Genomic DNA, 16,233 nt, shown 5'->3' with positions numbered 1-16,233 from the left:
AAGTAAAGGGATGGAAAACGATATTTCATGCAAATAAAAACAAAAAAAAAGCAGAGATGGCAATATTTATATCAGACAAAATAGACTTTAAAACAAAGGCAATACTGAGAGACAAAGAAGGACAATACATAATGATAAAGGAAACAATCCAACAAGAGGATATACTCAGGTAAACATGTATACACCAAACATAGGAGAAACCTAAATATATAAAGCAAATACTGACGACATAAAGAGAGATTTCAATAGTAATACAGTCATAGTAAGAGACTTTAAAACTCCATTGACATCAATGGATAGATATTCCAGGTAGAAAATCAACAAGGAAACAGAGGCTATAAATGACACATTAGACCAAATAGACTTAATTGATATTTTCTGAGTATTTCACCCCAAAACAGCAGAATATACATTCTTTTCAAGTAAACAGGAAACATTTTCCAGGATAGAACACGTTAGGTCACAAATAAATTTCAATAGTAATATTCTGGTTTCTCTTAAGAACACACAAATCTTTCACCTTTTTAAAAAATTTCAATAAATATTAAGAAGACTGAAATCATATCAAGCATCTTCTCCAATCACAATGGTATGAAAACAGAAATCAATTACAAGAAAAATACTGAAAACACTGTCAAATACATGGAGACTAAATAACATGTTACTAAACAAGAATGGGTTAACAATTAGATCAAGGAAGACATCAATAGGTACCTTGAGACAAATAAAAATAAAAACACAACCCAAAATCCATAGGACACAGCAAAAACAGTTCTAAGAGGGAAATTCATAGCAATATAGGTCTACCTCAAGAAACAAGAAAAACTCAAATAAACAATCTAACTTTACATTTAAAGAACTAGAAATAGAACAACAAATAAAGCCCAAAATGAGTAGAAAAAAGGAAATAAAAAAGATCAAAGTAGAAATAAACAAAATAGGCTACGGGAAATACAAAAGATCAATGAAATGCAAGAGCTAGTCCTTTGAAAAATAAACAAGTTTGATAAGCCTTTAAGCAGACTCATCAAGGAAATAAGACAGATGACCCAAATAAATAAAATCAGAAATGAAAGAGAAGTGACAACTGACCATAGAAATACAAAGGATTATAAGACAATACTATGAACAATGAAATGCCAACAAATTGGACAATATGAAACAAAGAGATAAATTCCTATATAATCGCCATAGCAACCTTCCAAGGCTGAATCAAGAAGAAACAGAAAATGTGAACAGACCAACTACAACCAATGAAATCAAATCAGTAATCAAAGCACTCCCAACAAAAAAAAGTCCTGGACCAGATGGTGTCAAAGGTGAATTTTATCAAATATTCAAAGAATTAACTTCTCAAACAATTGAAGAAAGTCAAGAGGAGGGAAGCTCATTTTACAAGGCCAGCAGTACCGATTCTAAAACCTGACAAAGACATTACAACAAAGAATATTATAGTCTAATATATGTGATAAACCAGATCCAGCAATACATATACATTAAAAAGGTCATACATCATCAAGTGGGAATTATTCCCGGAGTGCAATGTTGGTTCAATATCCACAAATCGATTAATGTGATATACCACCTAAGCAAAATGAAGGATATAAATCATATTAACAGTTGCAAAAAAAGCATAGACATGTTCTCCTCATCCCAGAATTCATCTCCTCATCCCAGAATTCATAGATACCTGCCTGGCATGTAACTGCACTCAACCCACAGTTTATGGCCAATCCCAGCCAACCCCAACCAAACCCAGCAGAGACGGCCAAACCTGTGAGCTAGAATTAAATGTCTGTTGTGGTACACCACAGAAATTTAGTAGTTGTTTGTTACATAGCAACAGAGGACTAATGCAAAGGATAAATATGTTAACTAAATGCAAATAAATTTGTGAGTTTTAATTTTACTAAAATATTTTATTCACTAAATACGTGAATACACACTATATACATATATACATATATACACACATATATAATGATGCTATTTATATAAATTCCCAAAATATGTAAAATTAACAATATGTAATATAACTGTAAAGAAAAGCAAAAGAATCCTAGGCCCCAGAGCTGAGGCTGATGGTTTCCTAAGGATAGCAGTAAGGTGGAGGAGTAGTGGAAGGTATAATCCCAGAGGTGCTAGTAATGTTCTATCCCTTAAACTGAGGGAGGGGAGAGTATGGACCTAACTGTATTAGTCCTTATGGAACACATATTTCATATAGCTTGTGTGTAAATGTAATATTTTCTATTTTAACATGGAAAAGCAAAATTTTTCCAACAAAATTCAGAAATGAAATGATTACAAGTAAAAGTAACATATGTAAATGTCATAAAGGAGTTAAATACACTTATAATTTTAAGCCATATTTACGAGGAAGAAACAGTTGTAGTGACTCATTTACTCTCTACAAGTTAAAGATAAATACAAGTGAGAGCCAGTTCCACTACAAATTGCAAGATAGCTTTCTGTGAAAGAAGGCTGATTATCCATTATCCACATGTAGAACCAGATGGTCTACCCAAAGAGTTGTACCATTTGTGATGTCTGATCTCAGTTGTCCGATTGCTGACGCTTCTAATCTCACCTTCACAGTTGTGTAATACAAGTTCATTTTCTAGTAAAAAAAATCCTAGATCCTGTTTTGCTAAATTGCTATTTGTTGAATTGCCATCCCAAGATAAAGCTTAAGAAAATTTCCTTCATTGAAGCATTACTTGTAACAGCAAAAAAACAAAACAAAACAAAAATGTAAACAACTTAATTGTCCAATAAGGGATTGACTAAACGAACTGTTGTTAATTTACACATAACGGCCTATCATGCATCATTTCAAAATGCCTCAAAGAAATTTATTGATGAATGAATGCTCTGCAACATGCTTTATGCAACTCTCTCACAATCAGCAAGATATAATCAGAAATGATGCCTCAACCAATTTGAATTTATTTCCCCAAAGGCTTATAAACCAATACTTAAATGATTAATGTTCAGTTTTTGAACTTAAAGACAAATAATATACAAATGTACTATTCATTCAATAAATATTTACTGAGTAGATATTACAAGTCAGGCAGTGTTCTAGGCTCTGAAGACATAGCCATGAAAAAACAAAGACCCTGTCTCTGTGGAACTTACATCACAGTAATTCTAGTACCTTCCTTTCTTAATTCATTTGCACAGTTTACTAGTTCAAATATATATGTCAGAGCAGATTCCCAGGCAACATATTCTCATTCCAAGTAAAGAAATAACTTTAGTTAATATTAAGGTAATTACTTATTGACATATAAGGTCTCACCACTGTACTTTCACAATTCTTGGGCTTTCTATAAAAACAATGTTTTTTCTGTAATTTATACACCATGAAACACATTGCTAAATTCCCACAGCTTTCAGTATTTTCCCAGCACAAGAGAAGTAAAGCAAATCTATCACTGCTAGAGCAAGAGGAGGTCTGTTTATACTATTCACTAAATCAACAAGTACTTCCTGCTAATAAGATCAGAGATGGGCAAAATGAGAAATTGTTTGGTTTCCTCGGTTTGTTTACACGTGTATGTTAATGAAGCATCAGATAAGAATGAGGTCTAATTACCCCATCTACACGTGGAATTCAAGTTAGGTTTCCAGAAGAACTTATCAAATTCCAGCAGCTTTACACTAGTCAATAGGTCAACTTGTAGGTATTTAGGAAAACAAATGTCCTTACTTATCTCAGTTCCAAAGAGGCAGGGCCTTTCAAAAATGACTTATAATTTGTTTATATGTTACACTTGCCTAATTCTCTTGATATATCCTATCAGAACTTTACATGCCTGGGCTCTACAGATAAAAGCTAAAATGAAAGATACAATATCTCTGATTTTCAGGAGCCTGGTATCCTTTAAAAAGTCATTTAAAAATTCCAAACTGCCAACTATTATACACATAATAATATGCCCTATAGCAGATAGCATGAGAAACATAAAGACAAGTAGACCTGATTCTACTTGTAGGACGTATTGTTAAGAAATTTATCTCTAGTTGGATTCTAAACATAAGACTGTACCTATCCATCCATTCAGGAAATACTAAATCAGCCATACAGTAATACAAAAATTTCTCAAGGAGCTTGAGATACAACAATCAAGAGAAATCTGGTTCTAGCCATCCTGTGCTAACAATTCAAGACAAAAGTACCACGGGAAACCAGAGTGAAATGGGAGTTAAGAGCTTCAGCTCACGCAAAGGCCCTGGGGTCAATAAAAATGCGAACACTTATGGCCAAAATATACATATATACAATTGAAAAGAGGTAAATTCATATAGGATGTCAATAAACTTGGAATTCAGCAAGTTAATGACAGACAGTAGGCCTTGTAAAAAAAAATTATTCAATATATAAGAAGTCCTAGATACAAATGGTCCAGCTCTCTGCCATTAACCAGCTCTAGAAATTCAGATCAAGTCACATCATTTCTCTGACCCTCGGTTTATCTGTAAAATTACAACTAAAGTTTCTAATCTGCCTACCACTCAAAATTGTCATGGATTATATATGCATAAAAAAATGCTTTGCTAATCTAAATAGCTTATATATTTGACATGTGTTAGTACTGATCCATTTTTGGTCTTATTGTATAAAATAAAGGAGTTGAAACACAATGTTCAAGTTCTCCTTCTAGCATTGTAAGATTTAAGACCTAAAAACTTATTTTAATTCACTGGATAACTAAGAAAGATTCTAACTTCCTTAGCATTATAAACAGAATCAACCTATCATAACCAGGTATGAACTGAAATGAACTACACTAAAATGTTAGTTATGTTTTTTAAAAAATGGGAAGAAAGCCAAAATGACTATCTACTATGAAATAATCAAAGGTAAGCCTAAGTTTTAGGGGAGAATCTCAATGACATTCTTTTGGCAATCATCAGTGACAGTAAATCATCAACTTTGGAGGAAAACATTTTGTAAGAGAAAAATATTTGCCAAGCTAGTCAGAAGAAAGAGCTCAGAATTCAAAGTGGTAATAAAAAGTTGGGTCAAAAACAAAGTGCAATATAAACTGATGAAGAGTGGGGCTCACTGTCTCTAAAAAGCAATTCTTTTAAAAAATTTTAATGTAGGTAGTCTGCTAATGGTAAGTACTCTTAGCAGTAATTTGAATACACTCTAAACCGCTGTGTTAAAAATTAGTCTGTTAGTGCCCTGACCAGTGTGACTCAGTTGGGCATAATACCGCAAAGAGAAGGGTCGCCAGTTGGAGTCACGGTCAGGGCACAAGGCTGGATTGCTGGTTCAGTCCCCAATCAGGGAGTGTACAAGAGGCAGCCAATCAATGTTTCTCTCACACATCAATGTTTCTCTCCCTCTCTTTCTCCCTCCCTTCTTTCTAAAAATAAATAAAATCTTTAAAAAAATTAATCTATTACTTCACAATCCAACTGGGAAAGAAAGCAAAACACAAACACATGAAAAGTTACATAAAAGACAAGATAAGGTACCACATTTCCAACAAAGATCGACCAGGTATTATAGATTAACCTTTTCCTTAAAGACAATAAAAAGCTAGACAAAAATATACATTAAGGATATTTTTAAATTAGTAAAATATCAAAGGGCATAAATTGGTACAACCACTTTGGAAAACTTGGATAAAAATTATTAAAGATATATATATGAATATGTATTATGTATAGAGAATATATTTTTTTCCACCTATTTACCCAGTAATTCCACTCCTAGGAATATATCCAAAAGAAGGGAGTATGTATGTCCAACAAAAAACATATATATAAATGTTCATATCAGCTTTATTATAATAACCAAAAACTGGAAACAATCCAAATGTCTATTAAGAGTAGAATGAACAAATAAATTGATATAGTCATGCATTAGGCTACTGCTATGGCAAGCTGTATTTTCCAGTAATGGTCACTGCATTCTATCTGATCTCACACGCCCTTCCAGAATCTTGCCTCCCCCCAACAGGAGGCAGAATCCATTTCTTGTCTCTTTAAACCTGGGTAGGCTCATCACTGCCTCAAAGAATGCAGTGGAAGTAATACTACATAAGCATAAAGGCCAAGTCATATGAAGCAAAGTAGCATCTATCCGGCTCTCTGGCTCTGCACCCCCTTTCTCACTGCATGTGGGTGGGACACTTGCTCTTGGAACCTAGCCGCCATGTAGTGACCATGCTCAGGCCACATTCAGGTGTTGTCAGCAATGACCAGACATGTCAGCAAACCTTCAAACAATACTAGACCCAGCCTCAAGCAGCCCTACTTAAAATCAAATGAAGCAGAGATGAGTATTGCCCAAACTGCAGATTTACAGGGAAAATAAATGTTTTTATTATTTAGGTCACTGAGGTGTGAGACAATTTTTTAGGTGTCACAGTAACCAGGACGAGTTCAGGGCAATTAAAAGGAAACACTACATGTAACAACACAGGTGACTCTCACTAGTAAAACACAATTTGAAAGAGAGAAGCCAGACACAAGATATGACATACTATGCGGTACCATTATGATAAAAAAAACTAGAAAATGCAAGACTAGCCTACAGTGACAAAAAATTGAGTAATTCTTAGCTAACTAGGGGAGGAAGGTGGTATTGATTTGGAAGAAGAGTGACAGAGCCTTGTGTGGTGACAAAAACATCCTATATATTGAAGTGGATATGATTATACACTTAATTACATTTATAAAAATTCTTCAAGGTATATACATTATTATATGTATAATATACCTTAATTTTAAAGGTGGGGTGGGGGAAACAAAGAGCTAACAAGATGATGCGGAATTACTAGCTACAGTACAAGAGGTAACAGGAATCCAGAACAGGGAACAGGACGTTGTACTCCTGGAATTGTTTGCCTAATCAAAAGAGGTACCTGAGAGGCTAAACTGCACTTACATAGACTTGCAGACTAAGAAGACAAAATATCAAAATACAAGATCCACCAAAGAAACCGACCCCTGCTTTCAAATAAGACCTCAAAAAAGCTGAATCCCAGAAGAAGGGATAGCCCAGAAATAAATTAAACCAGCCCCTCCAAAAAAAATCTCAGTTTGGATAAAGGTGATTCTAAGTGCCTGGAAAAAGCAATGGGAAAATCCTTACCTAAATCTATAATTACCTCGAGAAATACTTTTTCCAATACAATAAATAGTACACAATCAAAGATAAGCAAGCACATATCCTTATGTGCCTACTCAAGCAATAACAGACCAAAGGGGAAAAAACCTGTAAGGACTCTGGAATAGAGTTACCATGTTATCTCTGTCCAAAGAGATTTGTGCAAAGCTTAAAAATTTTGATACAAAATTAGAAACTGTTGAAGTGGCATAGCAGGTTTTTAAAAAATCAAATTGAAATGTTAGAATGAAAAATACAATAATCAAAATTAAAAACCCAGAGAATACATGTAAGAGCAGAATAGACAGAGATGAGGATCAATTGAGTAAACTGGAAGATAGTCCAGAAGAAAATACCCCCCCAAAAAAGAAACAAAACAATGGAAAATGAAAAAGACAGTTGAAATACACAGAGGATTCAGTGAGATCCAACAATGTATATAATTGACATCCCAGAAGGATTAACCTAGAGAATGGGGAAGAAGCAATATTTGAAGAGATGATGGTCGAGACCTATACAAAACTGATGAAATACATCAAATCACAGCATCAAAAGGTATGCACGCAAAGAGAGAAAAGAAGAGAAAGAAAAGAAAGTCATCTGAAATCAAAAGACAAAAACAAAATCTTTAAAACAGCTGACAAACAATAAAGCAATAAACTGCCTTGACTGATATGGCTCGCGTGGATTGAGCGTGGGCTTGAGAACCAAAGGGTCACGGATTCAATTTCCAGTCAAGGCACATGCCTGGTTTCCAGCCAGGTCCCCAGTAGGGGGTATGTGAGAGGCAACCACACATTGATGTTTCTCTCCCTCTCTTTCTCCCGCCCTCCCTTCCTCTATCTCTAAAAATGAATAAATAAAATCTTTTTAAAAAAAGCAATAAACTACAGCTGGCTTCTCAATAGAAACAAAGCCAAATACTTCAGAATAATCTCTTCTCCAAAAACTACAATATAAATATATGTATGTATATAGCTCCAATCTAGAATTCTGTACCTAACCAAATGTATCTTTCAAGACTATAGGTGAACTAAAAACATTATCAGACAAACAAAAAGTTTGAAAATTTGTCAATACTAATATACTTTAATATTGACAAAAATAAATAAAGAAAATACTAAAGGGGACTTCTGGTCAAGATGGAGGCATAACCTCTGTGCACAACTATAGCAAAAAATACAGCTACACTACAAAACAAATATACCCATAATTGTCAAAAAATTGAACTGTGTGGAAGTCTAACAACGAAGGATTTAAAGAAGCCACATTCATCCACACAGGTAGGAGGGGCAGAGACCCGCAGAGGCACCAAGACAGTTGGAGACATGGAGTGGCTCAGAGAGGTGCAGAGGCAGGAACAGGTGGTCCCACACTCATGTGTGGTGGATTAAAAACAGGAGGGTTACTTGGAGAGCAAGAAATCCCAGCCCCAGTCCAGACCACGCAGCCCAGGGTCCCAGCACCAGGAAGTCTCCATAACTTTTGGCTATAAAAACCAGTGGGGGTTGGGGAGAAGGAAGAAACTGCATCCTCTTAAAGGTCCTGCATGAGACTTAGGACTCACACAGACATACCCTCTCTGGGGTTTAGCACCAGGGCAACAGCAGGAAGGGCACCAGTGGCATATGGAGAGAAAGTGAAGTGCAAGTGGGGAGAGAGCTTCCTCCCAGGCAAAACTCCAGAGCCAGGCAACGGCACTGTCCCCTCTGCAAGCCCTCCCGCATACAGAGCAACAGAGTGGTGGCAGGGGTTGCTCCACCCTGGTGATTACCTAAGGCTCCACCCCACACGACTTAGCAGGTGCACTAAGACAGGGAGTCAAAGCAGCTCTACCTAATACACAGAAACAAACACAGAGAGACTACTAAAATAAAAAGACAAAGAAATATGGCCCAAATGAAAGAACAGAACAAAACTCCAGAAAAAGAACTAAATGAAATGGAGATAAGTAACCTATCAGAACACAGTTCAAAATACTGATTATCAGGATGCTCCAGGAAATCACTGGCTATTTCAACCCCATAAAAAAGACCTAGGTGTTCATGAAGGTTGCATTAAGTAAAATTAAGAAAAGTCTACAGAGAACCAACAGTGGAGAGGATGAAGCCGAGAATCAAATCAATGATTTGGAACACAAGGATGGAAAAAGCATTCAATAAGAACAGCAGGAAGAAAAAACAATTCAAAAAAACCAGGAGAGGCTTAGGAGCCTCTGGGACATCTTTAAACATACCAACATCCAAATCATAGAGGTGCCAGAAGGAGAAGAGGAAGAACAAGAAATTGAAAACTTATTTGAAAAAATAATGAAAGAAATCTTCCCTAATTTGGTGAAGGAAATGGACATACAAGTCCAGGAAGCACAGAGAGTTCCAAACAAGATGGACACAAAAGGACCACACCAAGACACATAATAACTGAAATGCCAAAGGTTAAAGATAAAGAGAGAATCTTAAAAGCAGCAAAGGAAAAGCAGACAATTACCTGCAAAGGATTTCCCATAAGACTGTCCACTGATTCCTCAAAAGAAACTGCAGGCTAGAAAGGACTGGCAAGAAGTATTCAAAGTGATGAAGAGCAAGGACCTACAACCTAGATTACTCTATCGAGCAGAGCTATCATTTAGAATGGAAGGGCAGATAAAGTGCTTTCCAGACAATGTAAAACTAAAGGAGTTCATCATCACCAAGCCATTATTATATGAAATGCTAAAGGGAATGATATGAGAAAAAGGAGGAGATCAAAAGGATGAACATTAAAATGGCAATAAATTCACATCTATAATTGAATCCAAATGACAAACTAAGCAAACAAGCAGAACAGGAACAGAATCATAGATATGGAGATCACATGGAGGGTTCTCAGTTGGGAAGGGGAAGGAGGAAAATGGGGGGAAAGGTTCAGGGAATAAGAAGCACAAATTGGTGGGTACAAAACAGACAGGGGATGTTAAGAATAGTATAGATAATTGAGAAGCCAAAGGAGTTATATGTACGATCTATGGAGATGAACTAAGAGGCAGGCGGAATGCTGGAGGGGCAAAGGGAAAGAAATTGGGACAACTATAATAGCACGATCAATAAAATATATTTTTAAAAATATTAAAGGTATTCTTCAGGCAGAAAAATAATTATTACAATTGAAAGGTCAGTAATGCAAGAAGGAATAAAAAAAAGAAAATACAGTAAGTCTAATTGAATAACAACAGCATAAAACAACAGAAAAACCTCTTTGTGGTTAAATATATATATTTACATACATGCACTTGAAAACATGGTAACAATGAATAGGTAATGAAAGAAAGGTGGCTTTAATGTTTTTAAAAGCCTTGCATTACCTGGAAAAAGGGTGTAGGTTTCAAATAATATTGCACTTTGATAAGTCAAGAATACATATTAGAATTTCTTAGGCAAACACTAAAGGAATACTTAAAAAATATAGAATCCCACACTAATAAAAAAAAGGAAAAAGAATAATTATATTTTTTAAATCAACCCAAAAAGAGCTAGAAAAGAGTGGGGGAAGCACATGTAACTGGTGAGACAAATAGATTTTTTATTGTTGTTCAATTACATTTGTCCACATTTTCCCCCCCATTACTCTCCCCTGCCCTTCCCATTCCCCACAAATATTTTTTAATTTTTAAACACTAATGTCAATAGTCATTATGCCACTTCATTAATTTTTATAAGTATTGGCAAAATACACAGAAATATCTAGCCCACACACACATACCTAACTTTTATAAATTTCAATCTCCTCATCTATTCATTTTCCACTGTGACTAACATTACAAAATCTTATTTCACCTTATCTTTTCTTATCTTACCACAGATAGGCTAATGAACATTAAAATGTACAAAAACCAAACAAAAAGAGAGAGGAACAAAAAGCCCAGACAGCTAACTGGCTTATAAATACTGCATTAGTTCCATAATAAAATATTAATTTGCCTTTAGTGATCTATATAATATTACTAACTGAAATTCATACATTAAGAAACTTAAAGGGATATCCTTTCACTTATTTCATGAAAGATATTACTCTAACATTTTTAATTCACTTGCTAATTCAATGAAAGAAAATTTCCAAAATAAAATAATAATAAAATTTATTATTCCAGAATAATAAACTTTTCTACACGCATCAATGTCAGCAACACACAGGTGCAATGTGTACCTCTATCAGAGAATAATCAATGTCTCTAGAGCCAAAAACACTTAAGCAAAAGACATGAAACTCCAGTCACTCCCAATCTTCCTAGAAGCAAAAGAAACTACCTGCCATTTATTAAACATTTTTTTTTATTTTAGCCTAGATTGGTACTGCTATTTGGTGAGTAGGTATTTTAAATAAGGTAGTCTAAGCTCTTCTAAGGAAAAATGCCATCATGGTTAAATCAGAATACTATACTGATATCAGTATATGAGGGGAGACCCCCCAAAACTGGAATTTATTTATTAAAAAATTGTGTATTTATTTTTACATGTTTAAACTTCAGTCACCTTCCAAGTACTCTCCATTTGATATATCTATTGAGACTTTTTTCCCACTGCTCAAAACAGTTTTTGAACTCATTGATTTTGATACCTTTTAGTGCTTCTACCTTTTTTTTGTTTCATCTCTTCCACATCAGCAAAACATTTTCCTTTGAGGATTTTTTTCATCCAGGGAAACAAAAAAAAGTTGCTTGGGGCAAGATTGGGTGAATAGGGAGGGTGGGGGATGGGGCTCATGCCATTTTTTTGGTCAAAAACTGCTCAATACTCAATGCAGCGTGAGCAGGTGAGCTCATAAATCACTTATCATGAGATAAGTAAACATGTAAAAGTCTTCAAAAACATTCATTGAGGCCAAATGCAGCCTCTCACAACAACACCAGCTGGTACGCTGATACAGATGGGTTCTTAGAACACTCACCTAGTAGAGGAAGCCTGTACTACAAGGGACCCACCCTCCAGAAGATAATTCCTATTTTGGGAGGGTCCCCCCTTGTACAATACCATACTTATACGGAATGATAGTTATCTCTGCAATGCAATCAAAGAATCTTTTACTTAACATTCAATCCCAGTTTTACAGATATAGAAACTAACAAGTAATGGTGCCAGAGTTATCACAGTAGACACCACAGTGTGCAGAGTCATTTCCAGGTCTAGTTCAGTTAGAGTCACCTAGATGGACTGCCTTTCTATACTGGCTATGGAACAAGCTGATTAGAGTATGGTGCAAAGAGCTTTCTCTATATATACAACTAACAGTGGTTGCTTCAGTGCCAAGTAGGGCACTAATAAACACGTATTCTTATCTAACCTTCTCAACAGTCTCTTCAGGAACTGTGTACATATTCCTCTCTCATCCTCAAAGGGTCCCACCCAGCCACCTCCCCTTTTCACCTACCACCTCCTCCTTCTCCTTCAGGTCTTACAAGTCACTTTCTCAGGAAAGCTTGCTCTGCCACCTCCAAATCAAGTTAGGTTCCCTAGTTATAGGTTTCAGAGTTCCTGTACTTTACTTCAAAACACTTATGCACCCTGTTGCTGAAAACGAGGTACTGAATGCAAGGTCTTGGGGTACACAAAAGGCACTCAAGAAATATCTGTTGAATAAACAAACTTGACTTTATGATCCCTCTAACTTTACTACTACTACTACTACTAATAACAAGCCTTAAAATATAAGTTATTTGCATGAAGTGATATAGCCTGGAAATGGCTCAGACCAGTTGAGAATCCAAGTGATTGTGACTAATTCCCCTGCTCTACTCCCACATATTATAATGAAGTGTGCCAGAAGGCAGAATACTTTCAAATAAATATTATCTTTGTATTGACTTCCTCTGTAAAAATTGAGACACTTTCTAAAAGGGAAAATTATGAATGTCTATATATAAGTAAATCACATCTAAGAATGCAATATGCCTTCCAAAAATCACACTGAACTAAAACAAGAATGGGTAAAGTGAATTTGCAAACATAAACCACAAAATGTAATCATGTGCCTTTGTCTACCTGAAGTAGCAATTCCCAAAGTTTTAGTATTGTTGCTATGTCTTTTGCAGCTAAAAACTGTCATTTCATTCCTAGCTCTCTGTAACCAATTTTTTACTTTGCCACTAACTTGAATTTATTGGCCTCTTTTTCACCCATTTTCAGGGGCTACGAAATGTAACAGTAACTTGAGATAGATGAGTACATTGTGGCAAAGACTGACCAGCACAACCTCTTCTCAGCACTGGAGGCCCAGCCCTCTCCTGATCTGGATCCGCATGCCAGGTAGTTGTCTTGGTTCCCAATAATGCTAAGGATGACCAGCCCGTTAACAGATGATGCCAAAGCTGTCACTTCTACTTACTGGCTTGTTTAACCAATGGAGTTGTCCTTACTAGGAGCAATTTCATGTCAAAACACTGTTCAAACTGGTAATGGGATATTCTTACCAGAAACAAGTACAAGAGTCACTGACAGTTTAGCTAAAAACAGTAAGTAGGTACCAACACCAAGACTTAATGTTTGGTACATGATGTTTCTTTGAATGCCTTTGTGACAACTCCATTCTTTAAATACATAACCAGCAAAGGAGTTTCTGTAACTCAGGATACCTGTACTTGAAATTAAAACTATGGTTTTCCTTCAAAAGTTAATTTCTACTTTTATTAGTATAACTTTTTCTTTTGACATATTTCAATTGCCTATGTAGAATATAACATAGGATTAATATCCATTTTAAGTAATAAATTAGACTATGTCTGCAAACTTTATTATAAAAGAACAGCAAATTTAGAAATATCTTTCTTAATTTTAGGGTCTGAAGGAGTGAGAAATAAAAGCAAATAGACGACTGTTCATTTGATGCTGGCTAATTTTAATTCTCATTAAGGTGACTTCAGGAAAAAAAAATAAAGCACCCTGATTTTCCTCTAACAGAACTTCCCAGAGATTCAAAATATGAGGGAGCTGACCGAGGTGATCTTTAAAGTTGTCGAAATTTTCTGAGCTACAAAATATTAAACACCTATCCCAAAGCCTTAATTTTCGTTATAAATGGATTATAGGATTGCAATCACTTTGTTCCGGCAAGTGAAATATTCAAGATCGTGTCCCCACTTTTCCTCTCCATTTGTGTCACGTTATTTCCAATGACTGGGTATTGCCAATTCAAAAATCTTTCCCAGCCCCATAGAGGTCTCATTTAACTCCTGCTAAAGTCTACTGACTACAAAGCATCTGTGGATCAAAATGGGAGGGGAGGCAGGGAGAGTTCAATCTTCAATCTATACAAATGTCCACCAGCGGATTCATAGACTCCTCACATTTTCTGAAGTTAAAACACCTGCGAGTAACCGTTCTCACGCCGTGGCTGTGCCACACCGTCAGAGGCTGTGAGCTCCAAACTCTCCCTCAAACTTTGCAAAGACGCACAGACTTCCAGCCTCTCCGAATCCCTCATTCATCGCATCCTCCTCTCGCCCAGTCGAAACGAAGTTCCGCAGCAGGAAGGCACTAATTTAAAAGCACGAAGTTTGCCTCGGTCTTGCCCACTCGGACTCTGAAAGCCGCAAGTGGAACTTGAAGGAAGACACGTCTCCTGCGGGGCCGAAACTTACTCTGCGGGGGGAAGGGGCAGCGGTCTCCCCTCCCCCGGGATCGGCTCCACCCGCCCCTTCCCCGAACCCCCTTCCCCGGCCATCAGGTCGTCCCGCGCAGTCCCCGGCACACCCGTCCCGCACGCCCCCCGCGCCCCAGCGCTGCCCACCCGGCGCCCGCCAGCCTGCCAATCACACCCTCAGAACCCCGCAATCAAGGCTCCAGAGGGACTACAAGGACGGCCCCACTTGCAGTTCCGAAGCCTGCCCCCCGCGAGCGCTGAGAGCGCACCCCCAGCTCCGTCCACCTCCCCCGGGTCCGGGAATGGCGGCGTCCAGCTCCCCCGGACCGAGTCGGAGTCCCTGCCCCAGAGGAAAGCGGGGAGACGCCGCGAGCGACCGGCTACTGGCGGTGGGAGAGGAGGAAATTAAGTTACCTCCGGACAGTCCCAGCGGAGGCAATGAAGAGGGTAGAGCGGGGAGTCCCGGTGGCCGAGCAGGTCCCGGCGCGGCGGCGGCTACCGCAGTGCCCTCCGCCCCATTGTTTCCCTTCCAAGAGGATCCCGGCGTAGCCGAGCCCGGGAACCAGGAAGTTCCCTGGCGCGACACCTCCTGTCGCCGCTATGGAAACAGCCCCCGCCTCCAGGGCGGCTGGCCCGGGACCCCGCCTCCGCGCTGCCAGCCCCGCCCGCCTCAAGGGCCGCCGCCAACCGTCACCACAGTGGCCGTGGCCGCCGCCATCTTGGCGCGGCCCAAGCGCCCCTTCCCCGGGGCACGTCGCTCCGCGTTCCCGCCGCCCGCGGGGGCGCGCCTCCAGGTTCACCGCCTCCTCCGCTGGAAGCCAGGACTCTGAGGCTCTGGCCCCTGCACGCTGAGGAAGAGAGGGAAGGGGCCTGGGGCGCAGTGGACAATGTGGAAGCACTGCAGGAACACGGCAGACAAGGTGATGTCCACTGGACAGGCTGGGACCAGGCATGAGGTCAACAGAGTAGTAACCGAAAGCCGGGTCGCTGCAGCCAGATTGCCTCGGGTTTCATTTCTGCCTCAACGACTTAGCACCTGTCACACCTTCGACAGTCTAATTTTCTCTGTGCCTCAGTTTCTTCACCTTAAAGTGGCACAATGGTACCTGCCTCTTATGGCGATTACTTGAAACAAGCAAATGCTTGGTCGTTAGTAAGTGTACGAGATAATCATTCGTTTAATAAAACAACATTGCTTTCGACAAAATTCACAGTTCTGTCATTTTTCAGGAACTTAATCTAAGTGTTCAAATCAGCACTACTTTAAATAGGCTACTGTGTAAGATCCCATTGCTACTTAAAAGTTCTCAAATGTTCATCTTTTCTCCCATCTTTCTCTAGGTCAGCGTTTTAATTTCATGGAAATTGTCAAGAGTTTTAATCTCCAGAGTCTTCCATTAAGAGGTGCCATAAAAAGATGAATGATGTAAACTTTCCAACACTGTATTTAGCTGACAGTTAAATGATTTATTCAATAGAAGTTAGAAAAG

At 38.1% G+C, this 16,233-nt stretch overlaps 1 protein-coding gene across 1 annotated transcript in view; it reads right to left on the bottom strand.

Moving 5' to 3' along the window:
* The window catches only part of USP6NL (USP6 N-terminal like), a 174,945-nt gene extending 159,516 nt beyond the window's left edge, over positions 1–15,429 (bottom strand). The window contains exon 1 of the mRNA XM_024580458.4: positions 15,158–15,429. The gene's annotated coding sequence lies outside the window, so the exon portion shown is untranslated. The remainder of the gene's footprint in view (positions 1–15,157) is intronic.
* Between the last annotated feature and the right edge of the window lie 804 nt (positions 15,430–16,233).

This window comes from Desmodus rotundus, chromosome 4 (genome assembly GCF_022682495.2).
Source record: "Desmodus rotundus isolate HL8 chromosome 4, HLdesRot8A.1, whole genome shotgun sequence".
Taxonomy (NCBI): Eukaryota; Metazoa; Chordata; class Mammalia; order Chiroptera; family Phyllostomidae; genus Desmodus; species Desmodus rotundus.
This window is presented reverse-complemented; position numbering and strand designations above follow the sequence as displayed.